The 24,796-nt window shown below is 41.4% G+C and overlaps 1 protein-coding gene across 2 annotated transcripts in view; it reads right to left on the bottom strand.

Moving 5' to 3' along the window:
• MPZL1 (myelin protein zero like 1) overlaps positions 1–24,796 on the bottom strand; it is a 61,953-nt gene that overhangs the window by 36,386 nt on the left and 771 nt on the right. The window lies entirely within an intron of this gene.

Consider the following 24,796-nt stretch of genomic DNA (forward strand, 5'->3'; position numbering starts at 1 on the left):
ATTTTATCAAAATAAAACTGCAAAAGAAAGAACTACAGTATTCCATTTAACCTTTATTTGGTAGCTCAGAACTTGTGTTGACATTAGGGACATAGTATAACTTAGTGTGCCCTCTGGGGCCACTAAGGTATGTCGGACTATTTGCTCCTAGCCAGATGTCTCCAGCCATGATTATTTCTGAACTTTTGTAAATACTTTTAACATTCTTATTGTCTACTCCATGCAGATCAGGCCAGGCCACTGCTGATTGCAGCTTGCCTCCAGTAGCCTCTCTTTCACTTCAAATTAATTGTTCTGTTATAGGCTTGAAAACTCATCTAGTTCACATTCATTTTACAGATGAAAATACTCTAGCCCAAAAACGTATTGAAGGTATCCAGATCATAAAGAACAGAAACAGGATTTAAACAATTCCGAAGTTCTTTTTTTGTGATATCATACTGATTGGATCAGTGTATAAAATACAAATAGTCTCTTGGTGAAGAACTGTGTTACAGGTAAAGCTCAAGAACGTGAAGGAATGGGTTTTGCCATACTAATCTTAGCTTCCTATTAGCCTTTTTTTTTGTTTACTTTCGAGTGGCCAAATATGCCTCTGCAGATTAGTAAAGTGTTGATGTATTTCAAGATTTTCCCCTAAGCCTGCTCTTTAACAAAGAAACCTACATGTTTCATAATCTCTGGATATTTTACATCTTACTGAGTTGGCTGCCTGTATTGCCTGAAGTTTAGATTACTACTCGCTTTGATTTATATAGACAGACAACAATTCAACAAAAGACTAAAAGAACACATGCCATTAAGTCATCTGAAACTGACTGTAGCTTAGAATGTACAACAAAATTTTAGAGCACCTTGTTCCTCCTAAAGTATTTTTCCATATATTTTCAGATAATTGAAAGAACTTTTTGCTTCCTGACTTACTGTAAACATTTAATGGAATGAAGTATCTTGAATTCCTTGGGGTCATTCTACCCAAAGGACTGGGATTTATTCCAGGGCTTCTGAATGGCAAGAGTTGCCTGGAACAGCCAAATCCCTGAAATGGTTGAAACTGCATTTTGAGAAGGGTGATATGAAACAACTTTCAAGCCACAATGTCGTTTTGAGATAATTTCCAAACCCAAATGTTTGTAAATTTCCATCAATGAGGGACTGTTTAAAGTAGCTATAATACATCAACATGAGAGAATACCATAGTATCATAAGGGAAATTCTTTAGTGCTGGTATAGAATGATCTCAAGACATTATTAAATGAAAAGTACAAAATGTAAAGCACATCATATACAAAAATTAACTCAAATAAAACACAAACTTATATGTAAGAGCTAAAACTATAAAACCCTTAGAAGAAAACATACGAGTAAGCTCTGTGATCTTGTATTAGGCAATGGTTTCTTAGATACCACACCAAAGCATGAGTAACAAAATAAGTAAAAGGTAAATTGGACTTACCCAAAATTTAAAACTTTTCTGCTTTAAACTACCAAGAAAGCAAGAAGACATCCACTGAATGGGAGAAAATATTTGCAAATCATATATAAGAGACTTATATTCAAATATATAAAGAACACTTATAAATCAACAATGCAAAGATTAAACAATTTAAAAATGGATACTGTACATGAATATCATTTCTCCAAAGATATACATAGCCAATAAGCACTTAGTGGTGCTCAAGGATCACTAAGTCATTAGCAAAAAGGCATATTGGAACCACAATAAAATACTACTTCACACTCACTAGGATGGCTATATCAAAAAGATGGCACTAACCAGTAGCTGGAGAGGATGCAGAGAAATTAGAACCCTCTACATTGTTGATGGGAACAGAAACGATGCAGCCTTTTGAAAAACAGTCCGGGCCGGGCGCGGTGGCTCAAGCCTGTAATCCCAGCACTTTGGGAGGCCGAGGCGGGTGGATCACAAGGTCAGGAGATCGAGACCATCCTGGCTAACATGGTGAAACCCCGTCTCTACTAAAAATACAAAAAATTAGCCGGGCGAGGTGGCGGGCGCCTGTAGTCCCAGCTACTCCGGAGGCTGAGGCGGGAGAATGGCGTGAACCCGGGGGGCGGAGCTTGCAGTGAGCTGAGATCCGGCCACTGCACTCCAGCCTGGGAGACACAGTGAGACTCCGTCTCAAAAAAAAAAAAAAAAAAAAAAAAGAAAAACAGTCTGGCAGGACCGCAAATGGTTAAACACAGAGTTATGATGACTCAACAGCAATCCTAAGTACGCACACAAGAGAAAAACATATCCCTCATCTTATGAATGGATAAACAAAATGTGGTATATTCACACAATGGAATATTATGGCTATAAAAAGAAATGAAATATTGATACATGCTACATCATTAATGAAAACTGAAAATGTTATGCTAAGTGAAAGATGCCAGACAGAAAAGGCCCATATTATCTGATTCCATCCATATGAAATTTCTAAAACTTGGAAACTCACAGATACAGAAAGTACATTAGTAGTTGCTAGGGGAAGAGAGACTAAGCCCTAATGGATGTAAGGTTTCTTTATGGGGTGATGAAAGTGTTCTAATATTATATAATGATGGCTGCACCACACTGTGAATACACTGAAAAACCACTGAATCCCACTTGAAATGGGCGAATTCCACAGTACGTGAATTATATCTCAACAAAACTTCTGTTTAAAAAAAAAAAAGGCGGCCGGGCGCGGTGGCTCAAGCCTGTAATCCCAGCACTTTGGGAGGCCGAGGTGGGTGGATCACGAGGTCAGGAGATGGAGACTATCCTGGCTAACATGGTGAAACCCCGTCTCTACTAAAAATACAAGAAACTAGCCAGGCGTGGTGGCGGGCGCCTGTAGTCTCAGCTACTTGGGAGGCTGAGGCGGGAGAATGGCGTGAACCCGGGAGGCGGAGCCTGCAGTGAGCCGAGATCACACCACTGCACTCCAGCCTGGGAGCACAGCGAGACTCCGTCTCAAAAAAAAAAAAAAGGCAGCTGTAGAACCATGTGTATGGGATGCTATCACTTATGGATTTGCTCACATCTCCATAAAATATCTCTGGAACCATACACAGGATACTAACATTGGGTTCCTCAGCAAAGGGACAGGGGACTAAGAGGAAGACTTTTTATCATGTATTCTTTTTTAACTTTTGAACTATGTCAACATACTACTCTCTAACATTTTTATTTAAACGTGAAATACAAGATCTGGTGTGGTGGTTCACTCAGCACTTTGGGAGGCTGAGGCAGGAGGATCACTTGAGCCTAGGAGTTCTAGACCAGCCTGGGCAACATAGTGAGACCCCTGTTTCTACAAAAAATTTTTTAAAAATTTGCCAGGCATGGTGGCTCATGCTGTAAATCCCAGTTATTTGAGAGACTGAGGCGGGAGGATTGCTTGAGCCTGGAAGGTTGAGGCTGCAGTGAACTGAGATCGCACCACTGCACTCTGGCCTAGACGACAGAGTGAGGCCCTGTTTCAAAAGAAAAAAAAAGGGAATGAAATTAGAAAATGTTTTTAACAGACTAGTTCCTTCTACTGGCTTAGCAATGCAAGGCTCTATGCAAAACAATACACTTGTGGGCTGCAAATGGTAATGAGTGTTAAAATTAGGCTGAAACAAGAGAAGTATTTGTACAGTTTTCTTCTTCTATTGTATAATTCTGGTTCCATTAACGTTTCCTGATTGATCTTCTAACTCTCTATATATCTCACTGGCTCTCTGATGAACAAATTTTCTGTCTCTTGTTTGGAGACCCAAACTGAATAAATTTCTGCTATGAAGGATCAAATTCCCAAATTTCTTTTTTTTTTTTTTTGAGACGGAGTCTCGCTCTGTCGCCCAGGCTGGAGTGCAGTGGCCGGATCTCAGCTCACTGCTAGCTCCGCCTCCCGGATTCACGCCATTCTCCGGCCTCAGCCTCGCGAGTAGCTGGGACTACAGGCGCCCGCCACCTCGCCCGGCTAGTTTTTTGTATTTCTTAATAGAGACGGGGTTTCACCGTGTTAGCCAGGATGGTCTCGATCTCCTGACCTCGTGATCCGCCCGTCTCGGCCTCCCAAAGTGCTGGGATTACAGGCTTGAGCCACCGCGCCCGGCCCCAAATTTCTTATAAAAATAAAACCACAGCAAGAATAACAAACCTATTTTTTCTTAAATTTTGTGATAAAGCTTCTCTCTACAAAAAGTTGTATTTTAGAGGAAACTAAGAATGGTAAATCACCCTTAAGAATATATAGCCCTTAGGAAAAACCGGCTTAGAAACACATGTTCCACTCCTAAATTTCCATCCAAATGAATTAATATTGCCCTCTGAAAGCCATTCCTCATTTTTCAACAACTTTGTCACAGAGCTCGCCCACAAACAGGCTTCTAAAACAGGCCACTGAACCCCACCTCCACTCACAACAGGTGCAGAAGGAAATAGCACCCCCTTGGTCAAGTTCTCCCTTCCATCTGATTCCAGGGTGCAGCCCTTTCCATTTTGGAGAGCTCTGTGCTACAGATCTTATTCAACGTATGTACTTTCTTCACTCTTCTGTTATTGGTGCCGATGCTGCCCACCCCTTTGCTGATGCAGACGGGGAGGGAGAGCTGCTTTACAATGCTGCATAACATGCCAAGACAGCCTCAACTCCCTCGCACGGCACACAGAGCCTTTCAAAGGCTGGCACCAGGTTACCATTCCAGCCAGTTTATCGTTCTCATCTCACCCCAGAGCCTACATTTCTGCCACATCAAACTTCTAGCCCTTTCCCCAACAGAGCACACTCTTTATAATATGCTTTATATGCTCTCTCTCAGTCTGAATGCCTTCTCCACCAACCCACTTCCGTTGGGCCAGCAACTCCCACTCTTCCTTCAAGGCAACTCCAAGGCAATCACCACTGCAAAGTCCTCCCTAACTCGTGGTCTCATCATAGATATTTTTTCTGAAGTATAAAGGAATTTTTTATTTTAAAAGACTTATAAAGGCATAAAAATTGGCACAGTTCATGTAATCGAAGACACCACTGATGGTAAGACGCATTATTTTCTGTGTCACCAAGAAATAAAAATGCTGGCTATGACTCACCAACAATTGTAGGGCATAGCCCAATGTCAGAGATATTAAAATGTTAAAAACTGTGTCAGAATTGATGCAAGGCAGTAAACCACAAACCTGAAAGGCATGTTGTCTTCCAACTATCAGTTAACCTATAACACATCTCAATAATTGTTTTCCAGAGTCTCCTTGGCTTCTGGCATCTAAGACTCTGAATTTTACTCAAATTTGGTTCTTCTGTCTCTCGGTTCTTAGCTCAGAACTTAAAATCCAGGATATGCATAGGAAAATGAGTCGTATTTATTAAGTTTGAAAATAAGAGTGCCCATTTATTCAAAACATGTTTAATAAAATACAAAAAGAATATGATAAAATATAGAAATCAGTAATATCATGAAACTAAACAAAAACAAAAAAAGCTTCTTTGCCCAGAGTGACCCAGGCAATCAATACCCAACATTTCAGCATCAGTGTTAACTCAAACTTAATAGAGACACTAAGCATTTTCAGTGTTTTTAAAAGACACACAGGATATTCCCTGTGGTCAAGGTTCCAAAAACATTCTTGACATTAGTCTGCTGAATCTTCTATTCACACTACTAGTGACATGGTGTTTAGTACAATGCAAGGTTTTTGCCCCATAACATAAACAATGACAAGCACTTAAAAATATATTTGTGGCCAGGCATGGTGGCTCACGCCTGTAATCCCAGAACTTTGGGAGGCCAGCGTGGGTGGATCACGAGGTCAGGAGATCGAGACCATCCTGGCTAACACGGTGAAACCCCGTCTCTACTAAATGTACAAAAAATTAGCCGGGCGAGGTGGCAGGCGCCTGTGGCCCCAGCTACTCGGGAGGCTGAGGCAGGAGAATGACGTAGACCCGGGAGGCGGAGCTTGCAGTGAGCTGAGATCGCACCACTGCACTCCAGCCTGGGCAACAGAGTGAGACTCCATCTCAAAAAAAAAAAAATATATATATATATACACACACACACACACACACACACACACACTTGTAATAAAGAGTCTGACATCATTTTTGATATTTGACTGCCAAGAGCTTTCAAGCTGTACCCCTTTCCTCAGGGCAAGCTAATAAGAAAGCCCAGGTGAACCATCCTTTGGAACAGGTGGGAAGTTCAAACCAAGACCTGGCTGAAGGAGCACATAAGGACCTTCACTCCAGACTCAGCAACTTATCACCATAAAAGTAGAGCCAGTCTCCTTTTCCTGCTTTCTCAAGCCACTCTTGTACGTGCATAGGAAGCCTGCCCTGCTCTCCCCAGAAAGCCACAGTAAGTCAGTCATAAACCCTTTTCGTACCGTCCTGGTACACATGTGGTATCATCAATTTACATATCTTAACTAAATTTTGCAGTGGAGGGGAAAAGTAGTGGATCCATCCGCCTGTGCAGAATAAACACAACATTTATTCTTAAACTGATGACAGTAAACATTATTCTGTTTTGATCTTATTCCCAATTTAATGGAAATAAATTTAATGAAACAAGTGGATAAAAATATTTACTAGTTGTTGGAGTCTGTGACTTTTATTAAGGTCTATATGTGAACTTAGAAGGAGAAAATGGGCAAACCACTGTCTATCTGGAAGTTCCTGGTTTTTTTTTTTGAGATGGAGTTTCGCTCTTTCGCCCAGGCTGGAGTGAAGTGGCGCAATCTCGGCTCACTGTAACCTCTGACCCCCAGGTTCAAGCGATTCTCCTGCCTCAGCCTCCCCAGTAGCTGGGATTATAGGTGCACAGCACCATGGCCCACTAATTTTTGTATTTTTAGGAGAGACAGGGTTTTGCCACGTTGGCCAGGCTGGTCTCGAACTCCTGACCTCAGGTGATCCACCCGTCTCGGCCTCCCAAAGTGCTGGGATTACAGGCACGAGCCATTGCACCCGGCCTTTATTTGGTTTTTAAAGAACACTTAGACTCTATTTGGACACACTTCCTAATTGTTTTACACATCAAAAGTTGTCCCCTTAGTAAGTTTTTAACAAGATGTCTAGAAAGGTTTCCTGAAAAACTTCCAGTGTGACCATGTGGTCTGCAACTATGTGAAACACAGGGTTACCCGAGACAAGAAAGAATGATGTGGGACCTTGTGCAAAAAGTCCTCCATGTCTCAGTTTCTCATACTTTCAAGTTTATTCTAATAGTAATGACTTCAAAGAGTTATTACAAGAATGAAATGAGTTAATATTTGTAAAGGGCTTAGAAGAATGCCTGTCCATTACATACCTCAGTGTAATAAAAGCCATCTATGACAAACCCACAGCCAACATAATAATGAATACGGAAAAGTTGAAAGCAGTCCCTCTGAGAACTGGAACAGGACAAGGATGCCCACTTTCACCACTTCTCTTCAACATAGTACCGGAAGTCCTAGCCTGAGCAATCCGACAAGAGGAAGAAAGAAAGGGCATTCAAATCAGTAAAGAGGAAGTCAAACTGTTCTTGTTTGCTGATGATATGACTGTTTACCTAGAAAACCCTAAAGACTCCTCCAGAAAGCTCCCAGAACTGATGAAAGAATTCAGCAGTTTCCAGATACAAAATTAATGAAAACAAATCAGTAGCTCTTCTATACACCAACAGCAACCAAGCTGAGAATCAAATCAAGAATCCAACCCCTTTTACAATAGCTGCAAAAAAAAGTAAAACAAAATACTTAGGAATATACCTAACCAAGGAGGTGAAACACCTCTACAAGGAAAACTACAGAACACTGCTGAAAGACATCACAGATGACACAAACAAAAGGAAACACATCCCATGCTCATGGACAGGTAGAATTAATATTGTGAAGGTCAGGCACGGTGGCTCATGCCTGTAATCCCAGTACTTTGGGAGGCCAAGGTAGGAGGATCACGAGGTCAAGAGATCGAGACCACCCCAGCCAACATGGTGAAACCCTGTCTCTACTAAAAATACAAATATTAGCTGGGCTTGGTGGCGTGTGCCTGTAGTCCCAGCTACTAGGGAGGCTGAGGCAGGAGAATCACTTGAACCTGGGAGGTATAGGTTGCTATAAGGCAAGATTACGCCACTGCACTCCAGCCTGGCGGCAGAGCAAGACTCTGTCTCAAAAACAACAACAACAACAAAATTGTGAAAATGACGATACTGCCAAAAACAATCTACAAATTCAACACAGTTCCCATCAAAATACCTCCATCAGTCTTCACAGAACTAGAAAAAACAATTCTAAAACTCATATGGAGCCAAAAAAGAGCCTGCAAAGCCAAAGCAAGACTAAGCAAAAGGAACAAATCTGGAGACATCACATTACCTGATTTCAAACCATATTATAAGGCCATAGTCATCAAAGCAGCATGGCACTGTAATAAAAATAGGCACACAGACCAAAAGGAACAGAATAGAGAACCTAAAAATAAACCCAAATACGTACAGCCAACTGATCATTGGCAAAGCAAACAAAAACACCAAGTGGGGAAAGGACACCCTATTCAACAAATGGTGCCGGGATAATTGGAAAGTCACATGTAGGAGAATGAAACTGGATCCTCATCTCTCACCTTATATGAAAATAAACTCAAGATAGATCAAGGACTTAAATCTAAGACCTGAAACTATAAAAATTCTAGAAGAGAACATTGGAAAAACCCTTCTAGACATTGGCTTAGGCAAGGATTTCATGACCAAGAACCCAAAAGCAAATGTAATAAAAACAAAGATAAATAGCTGGAACTTAACTAAAGAGCTTTTGTGTGGCAAAAGGAACAGTCAGCAGAGTAAACGGACAACCCACAGAGTGACAGAAAATCTTCATAATCTATACATCTGATAAAGGATACTAATATCCAGAATCTACAACGAACTGAAAAAAATTAGCATGAAAAAAGGAATAATCATATCAAAAAGTGGGCTAAGGACATAAATAGACAACTCTCAAAAGATATACAAACGGCCAATGAACATATGAAAAAAAGCTCAACATCACTAACGATCAGGGAAATGTAAATGAAAATCATAATGCGTTATCACCTTACTCCTGCAAGAATGGCCATAATCAAAAAATCAAAAAATAGATGTTGGCATGGACGTGGCAAACAGGGAACACTTCTACACTGCTGGTGGGAATGTAAATTAGTACAACCACTATGGAAAACAGTGTGGAGATTCCTTAAAGAAGTAAAAGTAGAACTACCATTTGATACAGCAATCCCACTACTGGGTTTCTATCCAGAGGAAAAGAAGTCATTATATGAAAAAGACACTTGCACACACGTTTATAGCGGCACAATTTGAAACTACAAAAATGCAGAACCAACCCAAATGCCCATCAATCAATGAGTGGATAAAGAAACTGTGGTTCAAGCAATTCTCCTGCCTCAGCCTCACAAGTAACTGGGATTACAGGTGTCCACCACCAAGATTTTTTCAAATTTTTTTTTTTTAGTAGAGAAAGGGTTTCGCCATGTTGGCCGGGGAGTGCAGGAGTCAAGATCGTGCCACTGCACTCCAGCCTGGGTGACAGACCAAGACTCTGTTTCAAAAAAAAAAAAAAAAAGGAAGCTGTGAGATATATATATATATATATGATGGAATACTACTCAGCCATAAAAAGGAATGAATTAATGGCATTCACAGCAACCTGAATGAGACTGGAGACTATTATTCTAAGTGAAGTAACTCAGGAATGGAAAACCAAAAATCGTATGTTCTCACTCATAAGTGGGAACTAAGCTATGAGGATGCAAAGCATAAGAATGATACAATGGACTTTGGGGACTCAGGGGAAAGGGTGAGAAGGGGGTGAGGGATAAAAGACTACCAATTGTGAGCAGTGCATTCTGTTTGGGTGATGCATGCACCAAAATCTCACAAATCACCACTAAAGAACTTACTCATGTAACTTCATGGGTGGGGGTGCTGGGTGGGGCACGGGGGAGAGCAGTGGACCAAGAAACTATCTCTGGGAGGCAGGGAGGTGGCAGGAGGCAAGACTTCATGTGAGCTGAGGCTCCAAGCCTCTGTGCATACTCCACTGCTTCATCTACTTTCCCATGGAAAATATAAATTGAGAGATAAAATAATTAAGAATTTTAAGACAATCACTGTAGAACATTAAACCTCAAGTTGGTTGTGAGTGCAAGGCCCATGTTACTGGTTGCATGCCTATAAAATCATTAAAAATTCTGCAAAATGTTCTCACAAAATGTCTGATTTGAGTGATAAAACTTATTAGTAGGCCAGACACAGTGGCTCACGCCTATAGTCCCAGTACTTCGGGAAGCCAAGGGAGGTGGATTGCTGGAGCCCACGAGTTTAAGACCAGCCTGGGCAACATGGCAAAACCCCATCTCTATAAAAAGTACAAAAATTAGCCAGGCATGGTGGTACATACCTGTAGTCCCAGCTGCTAGGGAGGCTACGGTGGGAGGATCACTTGAGCCCAGGAGCTGGAGGCTGCAGTGAGCTGAGATCATGCCACTGCACTCCTGCCTCGGTGAAAGAGTGAGACCCTATCTCAAAACAAAACAAAACAAAAACAAAAAACCTAAAAATACTTCACTATAATCTACCAATTGAATGAACTGAAAAACATATTTCTCTGTCACATTTACAATTCTGTATCCTAGCAAATAAAGTACACATGGTTTAAAGTTACCACTACCACCACTATCACTATCTGACAGGAGAAGTTTCAATGGAGTGGCAGAGGCAGCTGAGGGATGGCTGGACAGAAGAAAGTGGGAAGGGAAGGTGTACATACAAAAAAAGGAGTATAGTCCATTTTTGTAAAAATTTGCTAAGAGTTACAGCCCAGAAATGTAGCTAAAGAGGATTGTAGAACCAACAGAAGGCTTTTAAGATTAGAAATTCTAGCTCATGTTTGTATTGTAGTAAGAATGATCTAAAGAGGGCAATTATTAAAGCAACAAATGCTTCAGGATGTAAAAAGAGATGGTAGGGTTTTCCCAGGGTTGTGGGATTGCCAAGTAAGTGCAATGATGGCACACAAGGGCTGGGGAAGTAGGAGCCTTTACAAAGGAATGATTATAACAATGAACTATGGACTCCAAGTTGGGGCGGGAGAGGGAAGCAGCCAGGAAGTAACGAATGCAAAACAAAAGCAGGGAGGGATGGGAAGAGTTGATGAGTTCCAGAAACTCTCCTAGTGAAACTATAAAAGGAGATGGTGCTTGAAGGGTGGGATAAGATGTTGGAGTTGCTACATTTTCTGGTAATGAGGTTCTGAGCAGATAAGAGGGGTAAGGAAAGAGAGCCAAAGTAGAGGTTTAGAGTGGTGGCTGTAGTTAACAGGGATATGACAAATGAGGGGGCAAATCCAGACACTTTTGAGAGTGAGGTACAAAACAAAAGTTCTCTAGATGTATTTCCCATGTATATGGCTGCTTACCAGGCTCCCTCCCTGGGGCTTCTCTGGGTGTCATGGCAATGTTTAATGTTTATGGGAAGGCAACACATACAAAGAATTTGAGAGCTCAATTTCTACATTTGTGTAAGGTAAACTACATATCTTAGAATTTTTGAAAGCTTTAATTATTATTTAAAAGTTCACTCTGCACACCACCAAATTCATTCAACAAACACCTGAATTCCTTCTACGTCCCAGTCACTTTTCTAAATCTGGGGAGGTGAGGTAAGGAAAGGGAAGGATTCTAGGATGAAGACCAAATTTTTGGCTTGGCTGACTTGAGGGAAAGACAAATAGGACAACAGCAAGCAATAACAATAGCGAGTGGCGTGCAGGAGGAAACACAGTTTGAAGAGGAGAGATATATGGAGTTGAGTTCTGAGCATACAGAATTTGAGGTGCCTCTGGACATTCAAATGGATATGTCCAGTGGTATGTAATGGTCAGTAGGTAAGATTCTGCAGTTCAGAGCACTGGGGATATATTTGGGAGTCACCATTTATTCAACAAATACATAGCTGCCACATATTCGCTATCAACAAACAAAAATGGATGAAATTACCAAAGATAAGCATGCAGTCAGACTAGCAAAGGGCTGAGAGCAGAACCTGCCTAAGGAAAATCAACACTGGGGCACAGGTAGAGGATGAACACTTGAAGAAGACAGGGAAGGGAGATGAGAACCAGGAGTAATGTCACAAAGGCAAAGGAAATGAGATCAAAGTGGTCAACAATGTCAAGGAAAGCAAAAAGGTCTGGAAAGAAAAGGCTGAAACAGGTTAGTTGATTTGGCAATATCAGGTGCCCTTTATCAAAGTGTCAAATAGTGAGAGGAGGAAGAAGTCAGATAGCACCAAGTTGAGATGTGAAGAGAAAATGCTAAAATAGAGACAACAAAGAATAGATTTGTTTATGATCATGGGAAACCACAATCTGAGATCTCCACATATGGCTTCTCTTTTAAAATTCGTTAGTTATTTCTGTGAAGTTGCTTTTTGTTAAGATTAACATTACAATTGGGGGACTCTGAGTAAAGCAGATTACGCTCCATTATGATGTAGGTGTGCCTTATCCAATCAGTTGAAGGTCTTAACAATAACAAAGACTGACCATCCCTGAAAAAGAAGGAATTCTGCCAGCAGACTGCCTTTGGACTTGAACTGCAACTTTTCCCTAGGTCTCCAGCCTGCCAGCCTACCCTACAGATTTTGGACTTACCAAGCCTCCACAATCATGTGAGCCAATTCCTCTCTTTCTATCTATCTATGCCAGCAAAATATAGATAGGTTATCCATCTATATTTATATAAAGAAAAAGAGAATGCACACACACGCACATCCTGCTGGTTCTGTTTCTCTGGAGAACCCTAATTTTGGTATTGAGAGTGGCTCTAAAGGAGCAGAATCTTAAGGATGAGTTCTCTGAATTGATTCTAGGCTTTCAGGACTTGGCTCTCTAATGGATTAAAGGACACTAATTACTATTTCCAGTAGTAAAGAGTGCACTTACGGGTATGATGTGGCAATAGAGATATGCAAAATATCGCCATTGGGTACTTTTAATCAAACACATATAAGAATACAGTTCTGGGTGACCACAAATACTATGCCTTTAAAGATTTTTGTCAAACTAATGAGTATAATGGCAATGGACAAAGTGAGAAAAGAAATGGATGAGCTCAGGGATTCAAATTCCCAGCTTGAGCACTACATATCTGACCAGAAAACTTTATGTCTGAAAGATACCCTTATCTCCATTAGCCGCAGAGCTGAGATTGCTGAAAATCAAATCCAGAATCTTATTCTGCAAATGACTGAACAACAGCACAAATGGAATTCCCAACCTCTGCAGGGTGTCTACTACTAAAGTGAGGGCACTGATTGGGAAAGAATGGGATCCTGAATACTGGAATGGAGAAACGTGGGAACTCCCTTATGGAGCTGGAAACATTGAATCCCTAAATTCTTAGGAGTCTTCTTTGCCAGTGGAAGCAGCCATCCACCCACATCTGAGGAGATTAAACCTGCTGTGCCTGAGGAAACTTTAACAGCCTCCCCTGAGGCAGCTGCATTGCAAGACACTGCTGATTCTCCTCAGGACCTACCCCCAACACCTCTCTTTGCTTCTAGATCTATAACTAGACTTAAGTCTCAGGAGGCTCCCAAAGGTGAGGTACAAAGTGTGAACCATGAAGGTGTACATACTCTAAAAAAAGACTTGATTTTTCTGATTTATATAAACAGAAATCTGGGGAATATGTGTGGAAATGGATATTAAGGGTATGGGATCATGGTAGAGGGAATGTCAAGTTGGGTTAGACCAAATTTACTGATATGGGCCCACTAATTACAGATTCTGCATTTAATGTTGCAACTCAGGGAGTTAGAAAGTGCCCTAACAGTTTGGTTTGTTGGCTGAAACATGGGCCAAAATGTGGCCCTCAGTAAATGAACTTGAAATGCCAGGCCTGCCTGGGCTTACTCTGGAGGAAGGCATTCAAAGGTCTAGGGAGATTGGAATGTTACAGTGGGTTTATCTTTTAAGATCTACTTACTCACCTGTGAGTGTCCAGAGGACGTATCTTTTTTTTTTTTTTTTTTTTTTTTGTGAAAGAGGGTTTTGCTCTGTTGCAGGCTAGAGTGAAGTGGCTCAATCATAGCTCACTGCAGCCTTGAGCTCTTGGGCTCAAACAATCTTCCTGCCTCAGCCTTTCACGCAGCTAGGACTACAGGCTCACACCACTAAGCCTGGCTTTTTTTTTTTTTTTTTTGACAGAGTCTCACTCTGTCACCCAGGGTGGAGTGCAGTGGCACGATTTCAGTTCACTGCAACCCCACCTCCTAGATTCAAGCCATTCTTGTGCCTCAGCCTCCTGAGTAGCCTCCTGCGTAGCTGGGATTATAGGCAAGCATCATCACGCCCAGGTGATTTTTGTATTTTTAGTAGAAACGGGGTTTTGCCATGTTGGCCAGGCTGGTCTCAAACTCCTGACCTCAAGTGATCCACCCATCTCAGCCTCCCAACATGCTGGGATTACAGGCATAAGCCACCATGTCCAGCCAGAGAACACACCTTTCACCACATGACTGTGAAAAGCAGATCTGTGAGGGGAGTCCCAGCATTTTAAAAGAACTTTGTGACACTCTTATCTATAGTCTAGAACTTACAGTGGGAACTGCTGTCACTAAATTGGGAAACATAAATGCAGTGGGAATAATTAGATCATAGGATGACAGGGGCCAAGTGGCAGCACTGAACTTCTAAAAGCAAGGTAGGCATGACTACCATGATGGACAGCAGAGTCAAGGCACAGTTCGAAGTCTGATTCTCACAGATCTATGGCACTGATCGGTTGGTCATGGTATTCCTACAAGTGAAATAGATAGGAAGCCTACTAAATGGGGAAGCCTACTAAATTCTTACTTGACCTATATAAGCAGAAAAGTTCTAGGGCAAGTGAACAAAAATCTAATGTGAATCATAAAAACAGAAAGTTAGGACCCTTCAATCAATTCGCAAACTTGTGCCAGTTCACAGATTTAGAATTCCTTGAATAAAACACAGGCTGAGTCCAAAGTAGCATAAATATCTAAAGGAGTTTCAATGAACGCTCTTAAGTGGAAAGCACATTAGCTTTATTGACCAAAACATTTAAAGAATTAAAACGACTTTGGGAGGCCAAGGCAGGCAGGTCACCTGAGGTCAGGAGTTCAAGACCAGCCTTGTCAGCATGGCGAAATCCCATCTCCACAAAAATTAGCCAAGTATGGCAGTGCATGCCTGTAATCCCAGCTACTCGGGAGGCTGTGGCAGGAAAACTGCTTGAACCCAGGAAGCAGAGGTTGTGATAAGCCGAGGGCACACCACTGCACTCTAACCCGGGCAACAGAGCTAGACTCATCTCAAAAAAAAAAAAGGAACTAAAATGAGCTGGGTTTGACACACCTATAGTCCCAGTTACTTGGAGGCCGAGACAGGAGGATCACTTGAGCCCAAAAGTTTGAGGCTACAGGGAACTCTGATCATACCTGTGAATAGCCAGCCACTGCACTCCAGCCTGATCATCATAGTGAGACCGCATTTCTAAAAATGAAAAAATAAAGAACTAAACTGTATTTTGTAGTTTTTTGTTTGTTTTTGGGACAGGGTCTCCCTCTGTCGCCCAGGCTGGAGTGCAGTAGCGTAAACATGGCTTACTTCAGCCTCCATTCCTAAGTAATCTTCCCAAAGATGGGGTTTTGCCATGTTGCCCAGGCAATATTTTGTAGTTCTTAGTACTTACTAGAAGGAAATTTCTGAGATAACATATTGTACAGGCCAGCAAGCTAATCAAAAATCCTTAAGGCCAGGTGTATTTCAGAATACAGAATTTTTCGGATGTTAAAAAATTAATACAATACCTATATGTTACATAATAGTCCCAACAGAGTATAGGGCAGCATCCCACAATCAAACATATTAAAATCTCTGTGGTAAAAAATACAATTAATCATACCAAATAGGATCACAGTTGTAAACAGTATCTTATTACTCCAGGTTGAATTTTTCAGCCAAAGAATTTGTATCAAGCTTAGGAAAAAACTTAATTTTCAAAGTTTTTATGGCTTTGGAGTTACAGATAAAAAAAATGTGGACCTATAATTTGTTTTTTGGTTTATTTTTACTTTGTAAAGATGGGGTCTTGCTATTTTGCCCCAGCCAGTCTTGAACTCCTGTCCTCCCGTGATCCTCCTGCCTCCTTAGCCTCCTTAGCATTTTCTGATCCTTTTTCTTTTTTTGAGACACAGTTTCACTCTGTCACCCAGGCAGGAGTGCAGTAGCACAATCTCGGCTTACTGCAACCTCCGTCTCCCAGTTTCCAGTGATTCTTGTGCCTCAGCCTCCCAGATAGCTGGGATAACAGGTGCGTGCCACCACATCCAACTAATTTTTTGCATTATTAGTAGAGATGGGGTTTCATCATGTTGGCCAGGCTGGTTTCAAACTCCTGCCCTCAAGTGATTCGTCTGCCTCGGCCTCCCAAAGTGCTGGGATTACAGGCGTGAGCCACTGCACCTGGCCCATTTTCTGATCTTAAATCCATATTATTCAACTTGATTATAAATTAGCATCACCTCTGTTCATTATTAATCCATTCACCAATTTCTTCAGTGTGCAAGATTCAGCAAGCCTCACTGGAGTTCTAAATTTGCAGTCACTGAAGAAAAAAAGAAGAATTAAATTCCTAATAGCTGAAAATGATCAAGACTCAAAGTTCCCAAGAGTTAACAGACAAGTGCTAGACCTCTGACTTGTGGCAGATAACATGGCTACAGAACCTCTGTCAATGGGGCAGAGGAGCCAAGGAGAGGTACAAGCGAGGAGTCTCTGGTTTGGATGCCTGGGCCTGTTTGGACATTCTGTAGGGCAAGCATGCCAGGAGTCTAATTGCAAAAGGACCTGCACAGCCTCCAGAGAAGAACTCATCTCAAAGGAAGAAAGTCAAGGCTTAGTGGCTTCTTCCACATGTCATGTCAGCTAATGAGGGGCAAGGAACCATTCTGAGCCCAGTATGGTACCAGACACTCAGTATAATGGATTCATGCTTGTGCTCTTGATAGCAGGAGAGGTATGAGTGAGAAGAACCTACAAGAACCACATCAGCTGACGCGGTGGCTCACATCTGTAATCCCAATTCTTTGGGAGGCTGAGGCAGGTGGATCACCTGAGGTCAGGAGTTCAAGACCATCCTGGCCAACATGGTGAAACCCTGCCTCTACTAAAAATACTAAAATTAGCCCGGTGTGGTGGCAGGAACCCATAATCCCAGCTATTCGGGAGGCTGAGACGGGAGAAAGGCTTGAACCAGGGAGGTGGAGGCTGCAAGTGAGTGGAGATTGTGCCACTGCACTCTAGCCTGGGCCGTATCGACTCTGTCTCAAAAAACAAAAAACAAACAAACAAACAAAAACCAACATCATTAAAAATCCCTGAGGAGCATTCAGAGTATTGGGTGGCACAAAGAGATTCTGCATGGTTGGTGAGGATGGCTTCAACACGGCAGCTTTATTTCTCTTTGACAGAGTCAGCAGTATCGAGGCATGAGGGATCTTGGCACAAACAACATTACTCCAAAGAGGAAGAAATCTGGATGCCCGAGGACAGCCAAAAAGCCACTCTGTAAACGCTTAAGATATTCCAGAATCTTCCCCAAAATGTTGAGACTTTGAAGAAAAAATTCTCTAATATAGCAGGGTGGTTGCAAACATGTGCTTTGGAGTCTCAACTCTACCATATATTAGCTGTGTGATCTTAGACAAGTTACACAATCTCTCTGAAACTTAGTCTTCTTATCTATAAAATTAATAAAAATAATTACTGCACAGAGCTGTAAGGAGTATGCAAGTAAATTGCTTAGCAGAGGCATGGCACACAGTCAAGCACTCAATAAATGAGAGCAGAGCAGAAGATATAACATGAACCTAGTTCTATGCCCTAACTTCTAAGGGCTAAGAAACAGAAAAGGGAGAGGGAAAAATGAAAACATCTCCGTAACTGCTCACTCACTCTCTTTCTTTGCCCTTTTCAGACATCTAGGAGATTTCAAATATTTGCATTTTACCACATTTCTCTTAGGAACCTGAGTCTTCTATCTATGCTTCCTAATCCTCAGCAACACCCTTTGGAAGAACGTATGTAGCAATGATAACCTGGACTTGACTAGAGAATAACTATTAGACACTGTCTGGCCGCAGGGTCACTAGGTTCTCATTGAAGCTAAACTGACAATATAACACCTTATAACTTTTCATCTTTTCAAGTCTACCAAGTGTTATCTGGAAGAAGCACATGATTATTTTAAATTTATATAACTCCACATCGTAAACTTAATGTTTGGAGAGAAAAGAACACATTTCTGAATTTTAATAACAGCGTCTTTTTTTTTTTTTCTTTTGAGACAGGGTATCTCACTCTATCACCCAGGCTGGAGTGCAGTAGCATGATCTCAGCTCACTGCAACCTCTGCCTCCCAGGCTCAAGCGATTCTCATGCCTCAGTCTCCCGAGTAGCTGGGATTATAGGCATGCACCACCATGCCCAGCTAATTTTTTTTATTTTCAGTCAAGATGGGGGTTTTATCATGTTGTCCAGGCTGGTCTTGAACTCCTTAGCTCAGGCAATCCATCCGCCTCAGCCTCCCAAAGTGTTGGGATTACAGGCATGAGCCACCAGGCCCGGCCGATAACAGCATCTTTTAAAATGCACACAATAAACTCCCTAGATCTCAAAGTAGAATATCAGGGTCCCAGTATAAAAAAAATGTTCATTGCAAGTTCATCAAGGTTTGCTCAGTTGGTTGCAGCATGCTCCTAACAAAACTTAAGTCACGGATTTCATTCTATGGGGCAATCTTATCCGCAATACACAGGATAGGCAAAGACATACTGCCATTTCTAACCCCAATCAATTAAACCTAAGTACTGGATTCAATCTATCACTGTTGCTAAAAAATTACTCAAGCTCTATATTCTGACAGTAAGATCAGAGGTATCAAAAGGTATCACAGTTTCTAGAGACTCTGAGTTTAGAAGAAAAAACCTACTGAAGGAGGATTTATCAATGAAATCGTCTTGGATAAAGGCCTAATGGGATCAAGAAAAAATTGTAAGTGAATAAAAAATTACAGTAGCCACATGCATTGAAAGACAATGAATAGGTTGGGCACGGTGGCTCATGCCTGTAACCCTAGCATTTTGGGAGGGCGAGGCGGGTGGATCACCTGAGGTCAGGAGTTCGAGAGCAGCCTGGCCAACATGGTGAAACCCCATCTCTACTAAAAATACAAAAAAAAAAAAAAAAAAAATTAGGGCTGGATGCGGTGGCTCACGCCTGCAATCTCAGCACTCTGGGAGGCTGAGGTGGGTGGATCACCTGAGGTCAGGAGTTGGAGACCAGCCTGCCCAACATGGCAAAATTCTGTCTCTACTAAAAATACAAAAAATTAGCCAGGCATGGTGGCAGGTGCCTGTAATCCCAGCTACTTGGCAGGCTGAGGCAGAAGAATCACTGGGAGGTAGAGGCTGCAATGAGCCAAGATCATGCCACTGCACTCCAGCCTGGGCAACAGGAGCGAAACTCTTGTCTCAAAAAAAAAAAAAAAAAAATTTAGGCGTGGTGGCTCATGCCTGTAATCCCAGTTACTCAGGAGGCTGAGGCAGGAGAATCACTTGAACCTAGGAGGCAGAGGTTGCTGTGGCCCAAGATTGCACACTGCACTACAGCCTGGGTGACAAAACGAGACTCTGTCTCCAAAAAAAAAAAAAAAAAGTGATAATGAATAAATAAAGGGGTTTAAAGGCAAAGATATAAATATCCCAGGCGACAACTACGATTTATCAATTTATGCACTATGGTGAACGGAGTCAACTGACCTCTGCTTTCTTACAGCAGCAAAAATTCCAAAGACTTTTGTCTGGACTCTAGGGCCCTGCTAATGTCAAAAGACTTAGCAAAGTAAGAGTGGAAAAGGAAAAAAGGAATATCATTCAAGATACAAGAAGGCTTAATATCACCAGCCTTAGGGGTTAAGTCTCAGAGCCATATGACACTTGAGACCTCAGGCGATGCTTCTAGTTCTTCTAATAATTATATTGCCTTTGATGGGGCTAAAAACTAATTTATAATAAATTATATGCCAAAGCTTACCATTTTACTCTCCCTTTTAAAATGACATCTGTGGTCTTAGAAAGCAAGATTAGAAATCTTTCCAAGGTTGAGGTACACATGAGATGCATGTCTTACACAAATAATTCAAATTCTCAGATAAAAGATACAACTCAAAAACACTCAGGCTCCAGTTAGAAGGCTGTAATTATCGAGGAGAGACGTGATTGTGGCTGTACTATATTAGCTTCAGTGCGGATGCAAAGGGGATGGTGAGAAATATTTAGGAGGTAGACCAGCATCTACTGGCTGGAGGGGAAACAGCAATATTTCTGAAAAGCTATGTTTTTCCCAATTAAATCACATTTTTAAAACTCAGTGGGAAAGATCAACCTTTAAAGAAATCCTACAACATATCCCGTGTAAGTTTTAAAAATATCTTGTAATACAAATAAGATGTTCCATTTTTTAAAAATTTGCAGCAAATTTTCATATTAAATCAATCATAGTTTCTTAAAAGTTGTGACTGTCGGGAATTTAATCTGTCCTTTGGCATTATTTATTTGAGTAGATGTTTCCTGTCTGTCACTTCTCACTAGCATCTAGGCTCCCGGCTGCATCCCATACATAAACAGTGCCTGGTGCCTAGTAGGTGTTCATTTAAGTTGAATAATAAATTAGACTTAGTAAAAACACAAATTTGCATTTTATGTACTTTTGCATATAGCTGTCTTTCACTTAATATTTATCTTTTTCTTTTGGCAGCATCTAAGCCTAGTGGATATCCTGGAGTTGGAGTAAACAAAAATATATTTTATAGGACTAAGTTTCTATTTTACTATCCCAACTAGTAAACAAGTAAAAGGCCAAGGGAACTGATAATGAGAAATAATCAAGCAATGCATGAAATCACACTTGGGAAAAATATTCTTCTTGCATAAACACATATTGAGTACCTACTTATACCATGCTAAATCATAACTACATATTGCAAACTCCTACCAAACTGTTGTCAAGACATGCCTATGCCTCACTGCCATTTAACAAATATTTTTAGCATCTACCATATCCACTATGTTAAGCACTAGGAAACTTCTATAAGCAAGACAGATGCTTTGTCTGTCCTAGATTCTGATGGAGGAAAAAAAAGAGAAGAAAAACCAAATAGAAATTACAATAAGGAGGTAAACAGCAAACCAGCAAATAGTAACAGGTAAGTATCCTAGAATAAGGTGGTCAGAGAAGTCTCCCTAAAGAAGTGAAACTTACATTAAAGCCTCCATGATGAAAGGGAGCCAGCCCTGGGCAACATCAGAACAGCTAGTTCAAAGGCCCTGAGGTGGGATGGGCGTCACAGAGCAGAAAGATGGCAGGGTGGCTTGAATATAGTGAGAAGGGGGTGGTGGGTGGTACAAGTTGAGGTCACAGAGGTAGGCAGAAACCAGATCACAAAGAGCTTTTTAAGCTATGGGAAGTGTAGATTTCATTCCAAGTGCAATGGGAAGCCATTAAGGATTTTAAACAAGAAAGCAACATGATCTGATTTGCATTTTAACAAAATCATTCTTGCAGTTTTGTAAAGAATGGATTAAAAAGAACCAAGCGGGGTACTGGGCGTGGTGGCTTATGCCTGTAATCCCAGCACTTTGGGAGGCTGAGGCAGGCCCGTCACTTGAGGTCAGGAATTCCAGACCTGGCAAACATGGTGAAACCCTGTCTCTACTAAAAATAAAAATATCAGCCAGGTGAGGTGGCTCACGCCTGTAATCTCAACACTTTGGGAGGCCAAGGTGGGTGGATCACGAGGTCAGGAGTTCGAGATCAGCCTGGCTAACATTGTGAAACCCAGTTTCTACTAAAAAATACAAAAATTAGCCAGGCATGGTGGCATGCACCTGTAGTCCCAGCTACTTGGGAGGCTGAGGCACCAGAAGAATCACTTGAATCTGGGATATGGAGGTTGCAGTGAGCTGAGATTGTACCACTGCATTCCACCCTGGGCAAGACAGAGCAAGACTCCATAACCAAAAAAAAAAAAAAAAATCCCAGAGGGGGAAAAAGAGGAAGAACAGCTGGGAGGCTATCACAGTAACATAGGCAAGAAATGATGGTGACTTTGACTAAAAGGCTAGGAGTGGAGGGTAGAAAAAACATCAATTCCAGATGCATTTTAAAGACGGGAGAACTGATTGGATGTGAAGGTCAGGGAAGAATCAGGCCTGGACCCTAGGTTTCTGGCCTGCACAATTAGATGTATGCAGGTTCCATTTACTGAAATGGATGGTACAAATTATGGAGATTTAGTCCTCATATACTGTGTGCTCATTTCAATTGCCAAATTCAGTGAATTCTTATCACATTTAATCTCTCTTCATCTGACAATGCTGAAATACCAAACTCGCCTGGTTTTTCTCTTAGTCACAGAGCCTCTTTCTCAGGTTTCATATACCCCAGAACTCTGTCCTTGGCTCTCTGCGATGTTCTTCAGTGCATTTTCCCTGGATGACCTCATCCAAACAATCCAAGCTTTAACTATTAGCCACGTAATTCTCCAAATCTCCATTTCCAACCAGAACTTTCTCCTCACCTCCAGAACTGTCTATCCAATTGTTTTCTGCCCATCTCCATTTGGCTGTCTTACCCGCATCTCAAACTCAACATGTTCAAAATTATCTCCATCATCTTCTTCCCCCAAGACTCCTATTTACCCATCTGTGAAAAGGCCAAAAATATGCCCAGCTTCCCAAGCCCAAAATCTATGATCATTTTATCCACCTCCTCTTTCAAGCCTGCATCAATGTTTCCAAGCTCTATCAAATGTACTTTCTAAGTGGCTCATGAATATGTGTCCTCTCTTCATGGCCCAATGCTTGAATTCAGATCTTCATCATCCTCCCCTGGATTATTACAATAGCCCTCTGCCTTCTCTGGCTTCAGCCTCACCCCACTCTAAGCCATCCTTCACTTCTCAATAGACAGAGAAATCCTCATTGGATTAAGTGTGGCAGACAAGGCCTTTTGTAAGTTGGTGCCCTTGGCAGGCTCTCCTGCCTCAACTCCCACCATCCCCCTTATATACAGTCCAACCTCCCACTATACTGAACGACCAACAGGTTCATTCATAACTCTGTATGTACTTCTGCCCCTCCCCCATGCCTACTCAGTTTAAACTCCTTTCCTCCAGTAGCCTGAACTACAATCTGAGATAATGACCCTCCTTCAAGCTTCCACAGTACATCTTTACCAATGTGCTTCTGACCCTACACAGTGGCACACACCTGTAGCCCCAGCTGCTTGGGAGGAAAAGGCAGAAGAATCGCTGGAGCCCAGGAGTTTCAGCTCCAGAGCAGCCTGGGCAATACAGTGAGACCCATCCTACCACCACCTGCCGCAGGGAAAAAAAAATAGACTTCTTATAGCACTTTTCACAGTGTTTCTCTCACTGAATTGCAAATTATTCAAAGGTGAGGACTCTCTTTCCTAGAGTAGCTTGGTGCTTAACACTTAAAAGGTGCTTGGTAAATGTTTGCTGAATAACTGTCTTGATAAAACTTGACAAGCTTTCCTGTAAAAGATGAACTCTTATGTGCAGTATCCATGACCAGAAAAACGGTGATTTGGCAACAATTTTAGATCAATAATTTTCTAAATTGAACCAATAACATCAGCTGTTGATTTGTACATATCAACATTCATCTTCATTACTGAAGAATTACGTCCAAGGTGTATGGGGCTATTACTCTAGTGACCTTTCCACTACTATGTAGTTTTGCACTCCTGCTACGTTTAACACCCCGATTTTAATTAAGATCACCCTAACTGCTTTGTCCTCCATAGCAATGTCTGACCTCTCATGCATAATAATTGTCTGAAGCATATTTCTGATGAACCTTAATTTTAGGCTATTTCCTATTTGTTTGATTAAACACAAATACCACCACCACCAAACACACTTTTAACCTTTTTTTCTAAGACAAAATACAGAATGGATTGTGTCTCATACAAAGTGTGTCATCATCTGTCAACCTCTGGAGGGTAGGGAGACTTTACCTTTGCGCTTTACAGCTCCTGGAATCACGGTTTAAGTGGAACAGTTGGTGATCCAACAGAACTTCACCTAGTTTCCCTGGTCCAAGGATTATATTAAGAACTTTTCCATGAAGAAAGAAATTACTGAGTAAACTCTGGTATTCAGATACTGTGATGCAACTGACATTTGAAAACAAAAGGAATGAAAAAAAATCTACGCGGTTTCTTAGCAGCTGGCCCTCTTTATAACTATTTTTTAACCGAATTCGGAGACAGCAACAAGTACTTTGCTTTGAACAACACATAAAAGTCCTGTGGCAGATACCACTTCAGATGTCCATAAAACAACTCATCCAATTCCCATAAATTGAGGCCAAGGTTTACCTTAAGCTTGAGTCACAATATTTGGTAAGAAAAAGGAGCTTTTTTTTTTTCCTTTAGGAAAATTATGCTTTTTAATGCTCTGTATCTTGTCAAATTATGGTGGCTACGTCTGGAATTATGATGGATTTGACCAAATTCTTTTAAGCCAGGCCATCTCACTGGTATTCCAAGCTCTTTGCATTCTAACCTTAAAGTAACAATATTTTATATTGGCGTTTTGCAGACGATGGAAATGAGGCAAATGAGATTCCAGGACTCTTATTACGGAGACTTAAATCTGAATGA

This window comes from Theropithecus gelada, chromosome 1 (assembly GCF_003255815.1).
Source record: "Theropithecus gelada isolate Dixy chromosome 1, Tgel_1.0, whole genome shotgun sequence".
Lineage (NCBI taxonomy): Eukaryota > Metazoa > Chordata > Mammalia > Primates > Cercopithecidae > Theropithecus > Theropithecus gelada.